The following is a 13,933-nucleotide window of genomic DNA, read 5'->3' on the forward strand; positions in this document are numbered from 1 at the left end:
GCCAAACTGGATGTGTTCAGAAGCAGACCAACATTAAGCACCAGCAGCCGCTTCTGAACTAAACTCAAAGTCCCCATTTAGCTTTCTAAGTAAGGGCTTCACGGACAAAACCACACCACAAAGCAGAGCTTTAGTGAACACTCTGAGGCCAGGGAAGATGCTGCTCCTGCCTGTACAGCTCCTGTTTTATACTACCTCCTTTTAAAGTTATTCTAGTGTTATTTTTTTTTTTTTCCTGTACTCAGGGAACATTTTGTTGCTTTTGAGCTGCCTCATGGAAGCATGGGCAAATTGACAGGGTATGGTGCTTTTTGGTTTGTAAGTAGATGTGGGGCCTACTTTCTTCAGTGTCTCAAATTAAAGAGTACAATGAGTTCGTGTTATTTTTTTAAAACTTTCATTAAAAGACAAACAAAACCTAAAGCTAAAACATCATCCGTCATAGTTATGGAAGATGTGTCTAGGGCTGTATGAATTTGAATCATTTTATATAAAAGCCTAGAAAGATGCTGAAGTCGAGGAAAGTACTTTTTTTTTTTAATAGGCCCATAGGTAATGTAGATATTTAGGCTATAACTATTTGCTAATTATTTACCAGTATCTTTCTTACTTTTTCACCTTTTCGTTTTGGTCCTATACAAATTTTTTTTCACAGTAATCCTGTTACCAAAGAATTTTCAGTATGAAGTGAAATTTTAACTATAATTTCCCCCACAGATTGAATTAACTAGAAACATCTATAGTTAATGAAGCTTACACAAGTAGTTACTAACCCAAAATAATAGGGTTTACATTGATTGTGGTAGTTAAATAGACTAGTAATTTTAACTACCTTATTGTTACCAGAGCATTTAAAATAAGTTCTTTACCAGTTGAAAGTTCCAAAGAATTTCAAGGGTAATTTTTTTTTCCTTCAGCAAGTAAATCTTCAACTATACAGTATTAAAGCATTTTTAAATTGTTGAAACTACTTGTTGGAGAGAAAAAAAAATCTTTTCACCAAAGAGGAATATTTTGGTCTCATTGAATATGATAGTGTACTGCAAAGACTTCTTTTTACTTGGCCAATGCTAGCTTCTTTGAAGCCTTAAGTATGAAATTGTAACTAATATGTGAAGGTTCTCACTTACTTCTCATAGTGGTGTTACCTCATGGTATTTCACTCCAAAGGGGTTAATATGCAAATGGTAACTATTTTCATTTCCAAACACTTATTTGCTGTAAGTACTGATATGTGCATGTCATTTTTATGCCAAATATTACAAGATACTGCTCATCAGTATTTTCATACCAAAGACCATAAAAATATATAGATTAGCCTGTTAAGTAAAGATGAGCAGATTTGAAATAAATTTATTTAGAGGCTGATAGGGATTCTAGCTTTAGTAGCAAAATATATCAAAGGGCTAAGTTTACATAATTAAAAGCAATACAGTTATATTGGTATTTATCAGTGTTTTTATTCAAGTACTTTTTATCAGCAAAAAAAAAAAAAATTTTTTTTTAAACCAAAGATATTTAAAGGTATTCCCACAGATAGGCAAATTTAGTTGTACCTGAAAACCGTTGTTCCTTGTTTTGTGTCAAACCAACCTCTCTCCAGAACCCCGTCTGTATACCAATGGCATAGACATAGGAACTTTCCATTAAATCTGCTGATTCAGCCACAGGATGTTTTTGCCAAATGATGTGATATTTTCCTAAGCACCTTGAGTGTGAGATGTCAACAGAGCAGAAGCAGGCCTTCGCACTGCAGACATTACGGTGGCAGCCCCTGAACTAGCGTGTGCCATCTTCCTCTTGCTTGAAGTGTTACCTGGTTAATTCAGAAGGCTTAGGGCAGTCCCTTAATGGTAGAGCTTTCCTCACTGGAGAGCACAGGGACATAGCAGGCAAACAAGTCACATCACTGTTTCAGTGGAATACACTTGGATTGATGTTCTCTCTAAAGTTGTCCTTAGATTGAAATATTTTAATTACACTCAGGGAGCCCCGTATTTCAAATTTGAGTGGAACCGTGGGTGAAACAAACAAAAATCTTTTTTATGAAATCTGAAGTTTTATATTTTGATTAGCCTAAATGTAAGGATACAGCTTTTACCCACCAAGTGGCTTTGAAAAGTCAGCGTTAGCACACCAGGGAAATAGATCCTCAGTGAAATGTCTTCTATTTGCCTTTGCTTCCAACAAGAACAGTGCCAACATTGGGAACAATGACAGTGATTTGCATTCGTTTGTCTTGGCTTTGTTGAGGATTTCTGCCAGAAACTTGCTCATGTTGACTGCTCAGGATCGTTGTTCAAGTCCATATGAAGACACCTTTAGAAACAATTCACACAAAAAGTAGAACTGAAAGCTTTTTTAAAAAGAAGGCAAGAATATCCAGATGTGGCTACACTTTAGCAGTGTCTGTAGAGATTTACGATTATATTTCATTGAATGTAAATGTTGAATACTGAATGTAAAAACAACAGCCCAACTGTTTTGAAAGTCATGATCTTTCCGTCTCCACATGTATTTTGTAGACTGTTTCTGACAGTTTGTCACGGGACTCGGCTTCGGTTTAATTAATGGAATAATTTTTGTGGGCTGTCGAGCAGAGGGTTCTGGAGAATACCCTCCACAGTCAGTTGTCTGAATCCCACTGAGGTTTAGAAGAACATATGCATAGAGTTCTGTGTTTAATTGACGTATGCTCAGGATATAAGAGCACAGGCTAACGCAATGTGTGTGTTTACAGGCTTTCCTTTTCTCGGGCCGTTGCAAGTGTTTAAGATGAACATGACGACAGTCTTACATTTTTACCTAACAGATCCTGTATGTTTACCTGATAGATACTGTAACTTTTTTTTTCTTATTGCTGCTATAACAAATTACCACAAACTTAGTGGCCTTCAAACAACACACATTTATTATCCAACTGGGACAAAAGCAAGGTCTTGTTTCCTTGTCTTTTCTAGCTTTTAGAAGCTCTGGACCCCTCCCTCCATCCTCAGAGCCAGCAAGATAGCATCACTCCGAACCTGCTTGCATTATCCTATCTCTTTTGTGACCCCCATCGAGGAAAGGTTCTTCGGTTTTCGGTACTCATGAGATTAGCTTGAGCCCACCTGGGTAATCCAGGGTGATCTCCTCATCTCAAAATCCTTAATATCATCACATCTGCAGGGAACGTGTTCAGAGTCCAGGGATTTGAGCATGGACGTCTGGGGGCGGCCATTATTTTTCCTTCCACAGATACATTACTCCTATAGAATTCTGATGCCCACAACATGTTGATAGTACTGCAGAAATTAGAAGTCTGAAGGCATGTGCTGCTCCTCAGACATCTTCAGGATTTTAAAACTATGAAAACTTTGACTTGTCACCCATCAAATGTATATGTTAAACTTCCTCTCTAAATCACTTTTTAAACTTCTTGGATGTTTGCTTCATAAAGTAGTTACTCAGTTCTGTGAGTTTAACAGAAAGTTCCCTAAACATTTGGCTCTAACTTTATGAAATTCCATGAGAGTTTTCTGAAAACTGTCCTTAGAATGGAACTTTCTCCTTTTCTCTTCCTGTGGACTTCCACAGGGACTCTGAGGAGATAGACAGGCCCATGCTCAAATGAAGTCCATTCTTCATTTTCTTTTAAACATATATTAGCAACAGGAAACCTTTCTTCCTTTTAAATTGAGTTTACTTCTTCAGCTTCACCAGCTCCTGTTTGGTTTTCAGTTTGATAACCCCTCAATTTTCCATCCATTTCAGCAAGTGCCTCCACTTACCTTCTCAACAGGAATCATGTGCTGTGTCCAGCACGGGCAAATTCGGAGAGCCTGAGGAGGGGTGGTGAAGGATTAAAGAAGATAGGCAAGAGAATACAGCTGGGGCTCGGTGGGACACTGCTTCTCTGATGGAGAGACAGTGCCATGGCCTGCAAGCCGAGTCTTTATTTTATAGTCAGAGCACACAAAGCAAAACAAGGGTGGTAGTCAGCATGTTTACAATGTTCTTGTGAGTCTCACCTTTGTTTTGGCAGCACTTGCTGCACCTCCCACAGCCCATTAGCTATCTAGGAAGGAGCAAGGGAGGACTATAAGGTCAGGCTTAATTATGCTATGAGGGCTCTGCCCTCCAGGCTGGGACTTGTTTGTGGCCCTGCTACAGGTCAATCCGAGGCTTAACCCTATAGCCGCTTCCTGCAGAATAAATTCTAGGAAATTGTATCGTTCTTGTCATGCTTCTTTGATTCCAATTTCCCTTTTCCTAAAAAGTTTTTGATTCGGTAACTCTATCTTAATTCTTGGGTCATTTCAAGTCCAGTCTTTCTGTTTTGAAGGATAGTTTCTAATTCTACCTTAATTTTCATCATTTCTTCAACAAAAGAGATGAAGCTATTTCCATCATGGGGGTAATAACCATTGTAATATTCTGAGAAAGGATAAGAATGCTGGTCATTTTTCAGCTGCTTCTAACTCTAGTCTTTAGAAATGGATAAGGTTGTTCACTGAGCATATGCAACATGCCAAGCATGTGCTCCATCCCTCTTATGTTCTGCAAAGCAAATATCCCACTATCTGGATCAGGAAACTGAGGCTTTAAAATGGCTGACATGTCAAAAATCACAGCTAGTAAGTGGCTTAGTCAAGATAGAATCCCAAGTTGGTCCAACTCCCAAGTTTATAGGATTCTACTCTGATGCGTTTTCTCAGCTAAGAAATCCTATTTTATAGCGCCTTCCACTGTATCAACACCACCTGTCCACATAGCAATAGCCAACCGAGAGAAGTCTGTCTTACATCCATTTATTCGCAGGAAGAATTTAGGAGGCTGAGCTGTAACTCAACCTTGTCATCTCCTCACCTCCCACTTTCCTCCTTTGAAACCAATTTCTGCCCTGGGCAGTGCCGCTCAGTTGGTGGGAGTATCGTTCCACACAAGGAAAGTTTACTGACTCGGTTCCAGGCCAGAGCATATGCTCAGGTTTCGGGCTCTCTCTCCCTTCCTCTCTCTCTTTCTTAAAACCAATTTTAAGAAAGAAGCAACACAAAAGAAGCTTCAATTTCTCTTAGCCAAAATTGTGTCTGTGAATTGATGCTGTGCCTAGAATTGCCTGAACAATAAGGTTGACATGGTTTCTGGAGTCCTTATCTATTTGATCATTTCCTTATTAGACTGTGTGTTCAGAATCTTTTGCAATTTTTCTGTAGTCCCCTATATCCAAGTAGGAATTTATTAAATTGGGAAAAGTATATAGTAAGCAGTCATCCTTCCTTGCTAGATCCGAAGCAGTAGTTTTTATATGAGTGCAACAGAATTAATTATTCATACTGATTTAGGAGGGAGCAAAGTGGAGGGAGAATCCTATGATAGAACAAGTATAAGGTGAGTCACCAGAGCACCTAAATTCTAGTCCTTGACAATTTTGAGACTTGTTTGGAAGGGAAATTCTTAACTTATTTCTGTTCCTCTTCTATTCATGAAATGAGGATAATTTGGTGTGCAGAATGAAGAATAGTACTTTGAAAAGTTAGAAAGAAAATTAAAGTGTAATTATAATCTGAAAGTCATCTCTATGAGGCTATGATTTTTTCCTTTACAGTTCAGCCTATTCAGATACATTTTGCCTGTGCTAAAATTTAAAATGTTTGCATTTTCTGTATATGTACCACCACCACCAACACCACCAACACCCCCCAAAAAAAGAAAACTTAACAGAAGAAAGTGGTTGGTAAAAGACATAGAGATTTAAACACTTATCTGTAATGTAAAAAAATCTACAAGATGAAATGGGAATTTACAGTATTTTGAGAGTTCTGAACATGAAATCATTTTATACCAAGTTAAATCTTTCACTTTTAAAATACCTTGCTTTTAAAGATTTAAAGACTCAGATAACCCCAGAGGGGTAGATTGGTGAGGAGAAAGTACAATTTTAGAATTCTTTTCTTTCCCACCCCCCCAAAATGTATTTAGTTGGTTTTTTACAGAGAGGAAGGGAGAGACAGAGAGAGAGCTAGAAACATCAATGAGAGAGACATTGATCAGCTGCCTCCTGCACACCTCCTACTGGGGATGTGCCTGCAACCAAGGTACATGCCCTTGACCAGAATTGAACCTGGGACCCTTCAGTCCACAGGCCTATGCTCCATTCACTGAGCCAAACGAGTTAGGGGTAAGATTCTTTTCTAACAGATTTGCTTTTTCATGATTTTATGGAACATTTTAACATTTCTTTAAACTATTTGGAGTAAGTTTTATATAGAGCAACACCTACTGGTACCTATTCTTATTTTCTCAAGGCTACCTTCAAGGGTTGAGAGGAATTTTATGATTATTATCTTTTTCTAAAGAAAGGAAATATTTTTCATTCTTCTTGCAACATCCAGTATCACATCTCTCCCTACCCCCTACCCAATATCACTCTTTTTAAAAATATATATATATTTTTATTGATTTTGTACAGAGAGAAGGGAGAGAGAGAGAGAGTTAGAAACATCGATGAGAGCGAGTCATCGGTCAGTTGCCTCTTGCACACCCCCTACTGGGGATATGCCAGCAACCAAGGTACATGCCCTTGACCGGAATCAAACCCGGGACCTTTCAGTCCCCAAGCTGATGCTCTATCCATTGAGCCAAACTGGTTTTGGCCCAATATCACTCTTAATGCATGAAATTCTGAACCCATTTACAGATTTACCCATTTATATCTTGCAATAGTATTAGACACAGTCCTAACTTAATAGACTTTATCTTTAAAACTTTGTTAACAGAAGTTTATTTTTTGTGGAACTGCCTTTAAAAACAACAACAAAAATATTTTTAAAATTTACCTGAAATAATCTCCTTCCCGTTGCTACATTTTGTTTATCTATTTTGTTTGCAAATGAGTACTGATGATTAGCAACTTAAGCCTGATACAGGTATTTGCAAAGCCTGAAAATACACACTTTGCCTTAGCCTGTCAGTAGAGGACGTATATTAAGTTTGTCTGTCTGTTTTGTCGTTGGACAAAATTTCATGTCTGTGTATGCGTGATTCTTTTCTATTTTTTTCAAAGATGTGAATTAAATGAAAGTGTGGGAGTCAGTTATATTATTTTATATTATGGGTGATCTGGATCCTTTCACTCTTTATACAATATTCTTGTAAGGGCAGCATTTGCAGACTTGCTAATGGACTCTAGAGCTGAACTATTTTAATTTTATACTTGACTCAGGGGATTAGCTTTGTGAACTCCATTGCAAGAAGAAAGCTCATGTTTGCCTTGATTTTGAATGTATCTTTTTAATGTCTTCTTAAAACATATTTTGTTTAATAATGTGGGTTTTCTTTTTATAGCATCATAGTAAATATTGCCTAGTATTTCCCCCTTCCCCAGGGTAGTTTGTATACTATCCTACAGGTCATGCCAAAAATGAATAAAAATTTAAATGCCAAAATGTTTATGAAACTGCTGTCTAAATACTGATTGATTGCACAGTTTAAATAAAAATTTCCTTAGTTAAAAAAGAAAAAAAAATCCATGTTTTTCTTTTACTCTTTAATTTTCTTTTGGGGGATGGAGAATGAAAACATTCAATGTATAGAATGGTGGCTTTTATATCCTAGGATGAGATGATTTATAATTTTATAGGGTCCACTCCAAGCAGCAGGAATAGAGCCTATTTAAGGTAAGAATTGTTTTCATCTGGCATTTACTGAATAGCAGCAAGAAAATAACAATTTTCTATTCTAGTAGATGGTTGCTTACTTCAGGACCTAAATAGTAGGCAGCATAAAAGCTATGGACACATCCATAGACATAGTCCTAAATCAGGTAAGAATTTTTTATTTTAGTATTATTTTTAAGTGGTTAAGAGAATATTGAAAAAATATTCTTAAAAAAATAAAATAACAGAAACATTTGACCCAAACAAGCCTTTTTACATAACTGAATTCTTAATTTAAAAAAAAAAAATCGCCCTAGCCAGGTTTGCTCAATGGTTAGAACGTTGGCCCATAGAACAAAGGATATCAGGTTGATTCCTGGTAAAGGGCACATACTTCAGTTGCAGGCACAATCCTAGCCCCATCTGGTTGGGGTACATGTGAGAGGAAACCAGTCAATGTGTCTTTCATAGATGTTTCTCTCTCCTTGTCTCTCTCCCTCCCTCCCTCCTACCCTCTAAAAATCAATGGAAAAGAAAATATTATTGGCTGAGGATTAAAAAACAACAAGAAAAAAAAAAACACCTGACTGAAATAAAAAATATTATACAGAGACCCAGCAACAGACTAGAGGAATGTAAGAATCAAGTTAAAGATTTGGAATACAAAGAGGCAAAGGACACTCCTCTGGAGAAGCAACAAGAGAAGAGAGTCCAGAAAGTTGAAGATAGTATAAGAAGTCTCTGGGACAACTTCAAGCATACCAACATCAGAATTATGGGGGTGCCAGGAGAAGAGAGCAAGATACTGAAAACCTATTTGAAGAAATAATGACCGAGAACTTCCCCCACCTGGTGAAAGAAATAGACTTACAAGTACGGAAAGCGTACAGAACCCCAAACAAAAGAAATCCAGATAACCACACCAAGACACATCATAATTAAAATGCCAAGGGCAAAAGACAGAGAATCTTACAGGCAGCAAGAGAAAAAGTTAGTTACCTGTTAGGGAGCACCCTTACGATTATCAGCTGACTTCTCAACAGAAACTATGCAGGCCAGACGGGAATGGCAAGAAATATTTAAAAAGTGATGAATAGTGAGAACCTACAACCAAGATTACTATACCCAGCAAAGTTATCATTGAGAATTGAAGGGCAGATAAAGAGATTCACAGATGAGAAAAAGCTAAAGGAGTTCATCACCAAACCAGTATTATATGAAATGCTGAAAGGTAATCTTTAAGAAGAGGAAGAAGAAGAAAAAAGATTTATGATCAACAAATACATATATATCAACAAGTGAATCTAAAAATCAACTGAACTAAAAATCTGAGGAACAGAATAAACTGGTGAATATAGATAGTAGAATCAGAGGCAAAGAAAGGGAGTGGATTGATTATTATCAGGGGGAAAGGGATGTGGGAGGTGCAGGAAGAGACTGGACTAAAATCGTACACCTATGGGTGAGGAAAATGGGAGGTGGTAAGGACAGAGGGTGGGGTGGGAACTGGGTGGAAGGGAGCTATGGGGGTGTGGGGGAGGGAGAAACAGTTGTAATAATCTGAGCAATAAAGATTCATTAAATTTTTAAAAAGTCATAGGACATATATGTCCCAATTTCAAAACTTATTACAAAGCTACAGTAATCAAAAGAGTAGTGCCCAGTGGTGTGCCTCAGTGGTTTAACCCATGAATCAAGGCGTCACAGTTCAATTCCCAGTCAAGGCATATGCCTGGGGTGTGCAGGAAGTAGCTGATCAATGATTTTCTCTCATTATTGATGTTTCTCCTTTCCTCCCTTCCTCTCTCTGAAATAAATGAAAACATTTTTTAAAACAAACAAAAAAACAGTGTGGCAATAGCCTAAAAACCAATGACATATAGACCAATGAAAGAGAATTGAGAGCCCAGGATTAACTTTATATAGTCATTGAAAATTGATTTTTGATGGAGGTATAAAGTCCATTCAATAGGGAAAAGAACAATCTCTTCAATAAATATTGCTGAGGCAACTGGATTTCCACGTACAAAAGAATGTAGTTAGGAACCTACCTCATTCCATATACAAAAATTAACTCAAAATGGATCAATAATCTAAATATAAAAGTTAAAGCCATAACTTCTAGAAGGAAACATGGGTGTAAATCTTCCTGATCTTAGATGTAGCAATGAATTCTTAGATATGTTCAAAAGCACAAACAACAACAAAAAATGGACTTGAAGAAAATTAAAAACTCATGTTCATCAAAGGACATTAGAAATTGAAAACTTACAGAATGGGAAAGATATTTGCAAATCATTAATTTGATGATGGTTTAATATCCAGAATATATTTTTAAAATCACATATCTGATAATGGTTTAATATCCAGAATATATAAAGAACTTCTAAAACTCAAGATGAAGACCAACAACTCAATTTAAAGATGGCAAAGGAGTTGAACTGATATTTCTTCAGTGAAGAATACAAATAGCCAACAAGCACACGTCAAGATATTCAATATCTTTAGTCACTGAGAAAATGCAAATCAAAACCACAATAAGATACTACTTCACACCTGCTAGAATGGCTATTATAAAAATAAACAATTTTTAGGGAAAATAAATATTGTTAAGGATCTGGAGAAATTGGAGCCTTCATACATTTGATAGTGGGAACATAAAATGGCCCTGCCACTGTGGAAAACAGTTTGGGTTCCTCAAAAAGCTAAACATAATTACTATATGGGCCACCATTCCACTAGGTGTATGCCCAAAGGAATGAAAACAAGAACTGAGACAGATACTCATACACTAGTGTTAATTTACAGCATTATTCACAGTATCCAAAAGTCGGAAACAATCCAAGTGTCCATCAATAGATGAATGGAGAAACAAAATGTATATATCCCTACAATGGAATATTATTCAGCCATAAAAAGGAATAAAATACTGATATATATTCAACATGGATGAACCATGAAAATATTATGGGAAGTGAAAGGAGCCAGTCACATATGACCATATTTATATTAAATGAAATGCCCAGAGTAGATAATCTATAGAGACAAAAAGTAGATTAGTAGTGGCCAGGGGCTGGGGAGTTTTGGGGGGTGAGAGAGGCAATTGGAAGTGACTGTTAACCAGTACAGGATTGCACAACTCGGGCAATATACTAAAGTGTAGTAAAAGAATAGAATATACTTACATTAAAATAGTGAATTTTGCCCTGGCCAGGTGGCTCAGTTGGTTAGAGCATTGTCCCGTACACCAAAAGGTTTCGGGTTCAACTCTGGTCAGGGCACATACTTGGTTTGGGATTGGAACCCAGGTCTGGGCACTTATGAGAACCAATAGATTGATGTTTCCCTCTCATATCAATGTCTCTCTTTCTCTCCCTTCCTCTTTAAAATCAATAAAGACATATCCTCAGGTGAGGATTAAGAAAAAGAAAAAAGGAGGAGTTGATAAAATCTATTCTTGAGTGGTCTTTGTTTTCAAAACATTGTGAATTTTGTGATATGTAAATTATATCTCCATAAAAATATAAATGTACAAAAAATGGAAGGACTCAAAAGTTACTGCACAAAGTTGTCATTATCTTGCCTCCCCTTTCCTTCTCCAGCCTTCCAAATACACATACAAACCAAAAAGCTCTAAAATTGGCACCTGTTCTTTTAAAATAGATTTCATAAGATGCCAATTGTTTAATATTTACATTTTGTTGTTTTAACACCAAGATTTGTCAGATTTCTTAGGTAGTCCTGCCTTGCTGTATTTCATTCACAAATATACACATATTCTGCTCATTCCACATGCTCTCAAAAATTTCTCAAACACCCACAGTGTTGCAGTCTGCCTATGTTGGCAGAATTTATGCTGGAATAAAAACCAAACTGCCTCTTTGCCATTGCTATAAGAAACAGAACAAAACAAGGCAAAAATCCCACTTTAGTTTGCCATATTGATTTTATCATCTGTCATATAAGAAGTATGTGACTCAAGATGTCTTCAGAATCAAAGATCAAAGAGGTACTGGAGGCAACTCACTTAACCATGAATATTTTTAACCAAGCTGCCCCAGGAGAGAGATACCAGGGACCTTTATAGTTACACACACACACACACACACACACACACACACACACACTAGAGGCCTGGTGCACAAATTTGTGCACAGGTGGGGTCCTGCCTGCCAGCCCCAATTGGGGCTGATCGGGCTGGGCTGGCCAGGGAGAGGGGCTTCTGATGGTTGGCCATCTGCCCCTGCCCCCTGGTTGAACTCCCAATCGAAGGGACAATTTGCATATTAGCCTTTTATTATATAGGATATATATATTCACATCTTTGGCTATTGATTACAAGGGGTATTCGAGTTCATATGACATACAGTGATCAAGATGGAGAGAGCTAGAGACATTTGTTCCTTTTCTTGAGTTGCAAGCCTCCTTAATATGTTAAAGAATTTAAAATGTTCTATTAATCATTTTCTTTGTTATTTTTCAATAATAGTTATACACTAGAAATATTTATAAAATAAGTTTTAAATGTATTAATGTAAACTTTGTGTGAATTCAATTTGGCTATAGGACTCTATTGCTTAGCAGACTATCTTAAATATGAGTGGTTCATTAATATATCTTAAATAATGGATAGACAAAATTAATATCTATTCTTGAGTGGTCTTTGTCATTGAATTATTTGCAAGTATATACTTCATTCATACATTCAAAAAATGTTTATTGATATATGCCAGACAGTAATAAGCAAGAGTCAACAAAACTCTTACTCATTTGAGAGTCTGGAGGTGAAGATAAAATTTAATCAGATATTCACAGAAATTAATATGTCATTTCAAACAGAGGAGTGATAAAGGAGATATGAAAAAACAAACCCACCAGAATCTGATGTAGAGGGAGAATGAGAAGCTATATACTTGAGTCAAGAATGAAAGGTAAACTTTGAGTTAATTGCACTAGACATAAAAAGAAGAGAATTCCTGGAAGAAGAAATAGCATTTTCAAAGCCCTCTGGCAGGAGAATAATTATTAGAGATGAAATTCTTAAAAGGCCATTGAGCATAAAGAACAAGAGGAGTTGTGCAGGATGAGATTGGAGAAATCAGTGGAAATCATATTGTATCATCTTATGGTCTATCTTTTTAAAATTATAGCACTGGAAAGCCATTGAAGACTTTTATGTAAAGTGATGACAGGATGAGATTTGTGTTTTAAAAAGAGTACTCTGCAGTCTGGAAAAAGTTTGGCAGTTTCTTTCAAACTAAAAATGGATTTACCATATGACCCAGCAATTGCATTCTTGGGCATTTATCCCAGAAAAAAAAAAAAAAAAGACTTATTTTCACACAGGAACTTGAACATGAATGCTCATAATGGCTTTATTCATAATAGCCCAGAAGTAGAAACTACCCATATAGTCTTTCAATCAGTGAATAGCTTAACAAGCTGTGGTACATCCATACCATGAAATACTATTAAGTAGTAAAAAGGAGCAAAATATTGGCACACACAATAGCTTAGATAAAATTCAAGAAAATTGTTGTGTGATAAAGAATCTCAAAAGAATGCATACTGCATGACTTCATTTTGTAACCTTCATGTAATCACATAATTATAAAAATGCAAAATAGGTTATTGGTTGCCACTGATGGACTCAGGAAAGTGGAAGGGTATGGCTATAATAATAAAAGTGTAATATGCTAATTAGACCAGGCATCCTTCTGGAAGGAGCTGGGGCTGTGAGGGAAGCCTGGGTCCCAGGTGCCACAGGGAAGCTGGTGCCGGCAGCCACGAGGAAGGAAGGCCTGCTCTTGCATGAATTTCATGCATTGGGCCTCTAGAAAAGAAATAACAGAAGGGAGTCCTGTTATCAGGGAATCTTGTGATTATTCAGTTGAATTTCTTCATATCTTGATTGTCATGGTGGTTATACAAGTTTACATATGTGATAAAATTGTGTAGTATAACAGGTAAACACTGAATAAACTCTATAATTTGTGCCAATGTTGATTGCTTGGTTTTGACATTGTATACACAGTGCTCACACTGAGGGAAGCTTGGGGAAGAATGCACAGGACTTCCCTACACGTTGTTTGCAACTTTTTGTGAATCTATACTTTTTAAAAATATATTTTTTTAAATAAATCTTTATTGTTCATATTATTATAAATGTTCCTCTTCCCCCCGCCCCACTCCATTGCTCTCCTCCACCAGGTTCCCAACCCACCCTCTGCCCTTTTTCCACCCCAACATTGTCCTCATCCATAGGTGCAAGTTTATGTTCAGTCTCTTCCCACATC

Source organism: Pipistrellus kuhlii, unplaced genomic scaffold (assembly GCF_014108245.1).
Source record: "Pipistrellus kuhlii isolate mPipKuh1 unplaced genomic scaffold, mPipKuh1.p scaffold_m20_p_1, whole genome shotgun sequence".
NCBI lineage: Eukaryota > Metazoa > Chordata > Mammalia > Chiroptera > Vespertilionidae > Pipistrellus > Pipistrellus kuhlii.